The following is a 4073-nucleotide window of genomic DNA, read 5'->3' as shown; positions in this document are numbered from 1 at the left end:
CTTATCAGTTTTATAAGAAAACAAATTTTAACTTTCAATAATTTTTGTTATAAACAAAAGTTTGTTAAGTGCGTACCTTTTTCACTTTTTCTTTTTATATCTCTCAAATATCTCTCATTCGAAATAACGATAATACAAAAATTGTCATTTTTTAAACACTATTGAATCAACTATTAAATCAAAACAATTGATAAAATGCGATGATGTAATATTGACATAACTGCTCTCTGTGATAAATTTTAATAACTTTATAAAAGAAGAACTTTATAAAAGAAGAACTGCCCTTTGACATTCTTTGTTCTGGTAAATCACATTTTGATATTATATATTATATATAATTGAGTAATTAAAACTGAGAACAGTTGTGCCAATATTGCATTATCATATTTTGTTAATTGTTTTAATTTAACAGTGTTTCAAATCAGTTGTTTCTGAGCAGTTGTAATGGGAGAATTTATTTCGTTTTCACACAAAATATCATACATCTTATTAATATGATATTGTGGTGAAAGTAAGAAAAAAATATTCTGTATTATTTTATCACTGAAAATATTATTTCAACTACTTTTTTGGTGAAATGATATATACAGTTTTTGATTTTATGTTATGACATCCTTGTAACAAAATATTCCTTTGGTTTTATTACAATATTATTTCTTTTTATAACTTTTAATTCTTATTTATTTAGAAAAATATTTTTTATTATATTATAATTTTTCTTATTTTGATATTCAAATTATTTTTACATTATAACGTTCTTCTGACAAATAAATATTTTCTACATTTAAAATTCATTTTTCATTATTCTTACTTATGTTGTTGTTGTTGAAATATTTTTCAACAAGTTGATTTTCATTTGACTTTAATGCTTTCACTCAAACTTAAACCTTGTTAATGAAAATATGTCCCCTTCGATATTATATAATATCATAAAAATAGGATTAATAATAATATATTGTTTCGAAAAAATTCAAGTGCGTTGATTAAAATGAAACCTATACTTAATCTATACTTAACTGAATACCCTATACATGTCAGATATATAATATACATATATTCTATTTATGAAATTTTTTTCTTCGTACAAAGGCAAGCAAATTAATTTTTATCTTATACGATAATAAGATTAGAAACGATTTTTATCTTATATCTTATTATCTTACGTTATTGTAAAGAATCATTTAGAGATTTCAATTTTATTAAATAATAATTTATTGTGAAAATAATAAAATTGAATATCTTAACTGGACTTTCACTTCTTAAGATAACAATACTGATTCAAGGCTAAGAGCAACACAGGACGAGGTGCGTAATCTTAATGTGGAATGATGACTTAACTCCAATATCTCTGTGATATCTTTTTTATTCATAATCGAACATTTCGACTTTCTTTTGAGTTTTCCTTAGCAAACAATCAATTTCTTCATCAAATATCACGCAAATATAACTCAATAGTCAAGAAAAATCACTTTGTAGGTTTCTAAGTCTGAAATGGACTCACAAGCATTCAGAAGCTTTGGATTTCTTGAATACAATAAATATAAGATAAATTATTAAAACCAAACACAATTATATCTTCATCCATTCATGATCCAAAGTGTCGTCAGACATATATTTGATGAAGAATATTTTGATATTTGATGAAGAAATGTCATCAGACACTTTAGACTTGGAAACTTGCAGAATGATTTTCCTTGACAGACTATCGAGTTATATTTGCGCGAAGAAAACGATAAAGAAAGCGATTGTTTGCTGAGGAAGACAAAAAAGAGTTGAAACGTTCATTGTGAATAAAGAAGAGATATTAGAGTTAACTCACAGAGATATTGGAGTTCATCATTCCACACCTCGCACCCTTAAGATTATGCACCTCGTTGACTTTTATTAACCTTGAATCAGTATTATTGTTATTATTGTGAAAAATTTTATTATGGCTATTTCATATTTTTAAACGACGATACGTAAATTTATAATATAAGATTTACAGTAATCGTGATAAAGTGAATTGCATCATCAAAAGAGATTAATTAATTTTGAAATATGTATATCGCAATCGCAATTTAATATCTTTGTACAAATTTAATTATTGTTACAAAATACTTATTATTTCTGAATAAATCAAGTTCTGTAGCATATATTAATAAAATAAGTCTATAAAATTCGAAGTGCATTGAAATAGGGTATAAATCAAAATGGCATGTCACAAATTATGATAAAAATTAGGAAAACAACATATTTATTTGCATTGTATATAATAAAGTAAAATGCAATAATATAACACCGTCAAAGCATGAACAATCTCGTTAATCTCAATAAGGGATAGAAGAGGTAGAGATACATCAAAGCAAAAACTTCAAACATATCGCGCATATGGCGCAATCATATCGCGATATGTTTGTTTATGGTGAAAATATTTTAATTATTCGTAGACCATTGTTTTAAATCATGGTGCTAGTAAAAATTAACGCAACAGTGTGGAAAATATATTTTATTAATTCTCGTCGATGCCTCAGAGGAATTAGATTTACGATTGATCTCTCAGTACCTAAAAACAAAATTTGTTTCATTTAATACAATTTAGTTTAATTAGATTAGAAATATTAAATTTTTTTTTCAACTATCTCCTTTTTAAATTAATAATACATATATCAAATATAGCGCTAAAATAGAAATAATATGTAAAAGAATAAATTCCGTAGATTAGAATAAAATCGTGTTTAAACAAGACAAGTTTTTTTATATTACTATTATTAATTAATAACAAGATATAGTATAATATAATATAGTATAAGTTAGATGTTTAATACTTAAGTAATATTTCTATATAAATTTATATACATATCTAGTTCTGCGCGCCGAAATTATTTTTAGTCTTAAAACGTAATCGTATACGAACTGAATATCAATATCACAAATTAAATTAACAAATAATTTAATAATATTGATATTAATAAAAGCACCTTAGAAAATTGTAAATCATTTGATGCTAATATACTAAAAGAAAAGATTGACTGCAGCAAATTAGATGATAAAATATGGCATAACATTTTTAATTGATTGTAGAAACCAATTAAAAATGCTACGCTATATTTTCATCTAATTTGCTGCAACCAATCTTTTCTTTCAGTGTAGTATTTTAAAAAGCTATAAATAATAAGATTTACTTCAGAGTGTACAGATTCAGTTGTGTATTCACATTACGGTCTTAAGAAACTTTGTTTAATTAACTTATTTCTTTTAATTTTATGAGTTAATTTGTTTCATAATATATGCATTATCTATTACGATAAACAAATGAAACATAGCAGATAAAAAATTTGAAATCAATTAACATATTAATAATCACTATGATTGGCAAGATACTTTTTCCATTGTGAAGCTAGATGATGTATTCTCTGTTCATAAAATTTCTTGGACTGGAATCAAACCCATTCGCAAACAGCCTCTTGCACTGCTGCGAATGGCAATTTCATATCCGATAAAAAATTTTTCATGCATGAATTAATATGTATAAGTATGTATAAATGTACACATAAATACGCATAAATATTTATAAACATCTATAATTATATATGAAATATATCCATAAGTTCGTACATCCTTTTTTTTGTAAAATTACATTTTAATGTACTAGAAATAATAATAATAACGTGAAAACATTAAAAATAATTAAAAAGGTAATTTTCGCACTATTTGTTTTAGAAAAAATGAAGTTTGAAGAAATGTAAAAAAATTACTTACGTATAATTATATATAAAATTATGCACAATTATGTATGAGCAATTTTTTTTATATTTTTCCAAACTTGTTTTTTTTTTCTAAAACAAACAATGCGAAAATTATCCCTTTAATTATTTTCTTATGTTTTTACATTATTATTATTATTTCTATTACACTAAAAAGTAATTTTACAAAAGAAAGAGGAATGCATGAACATGTATGGGCATATTTCATATATAATTATATTATATGTTATGAATATTTATACGTATTTATGTATGTTCATACATATTTATACATATTCAAGCATGAACAATTTTTTACCTGGTTTTTCAGATTCTTCTTCCATATAC

General features: G+C 24.1%; 1 protein-coding gene across 6 annotated transcripts in view; it reads right to left on the bottom strand.

The window, feature by feature from the left end:
• Positions 1–2213: 2213 nt before the first annotated feature.
• Positions 2214–4073, bottom strand: part of LOC108694821 — a 14221-nt gene continuing 12361 nt past the window's right edge. For all 6 annotated transcript variants that reach the window (XM_018204506.1, XM_018204522.1, XM_018204529.1 and 3 more), the window contains exon 12: positions 2214–2545. The gene's annotated coding sequence lies outside the window, so the exon portion shown is untranslated. The remainder of the gene's footprint in view (positions 2546–4073) is intronic.

The sequence above is a fragment of the Atta colombica genome, unplaced genomic scaffold (assembly GCF_001594045.1).
Source record: "Atta colombica isolate Treedump-2 unplaced genomic scaffold, Acol1.0 scaffold1, whole genome shotgun sequence".
NCBI classification, from domain to species: Eukaryota; Metazoa; Arthropoda; class Insecta; order Hymenoptera; family Formicidae; genus Atta; species Atta colombica.
Note: the sequence above shows the minus strand (reverse complement) of the source record. Positions and strands in the feature narration are given on the sequence as shown.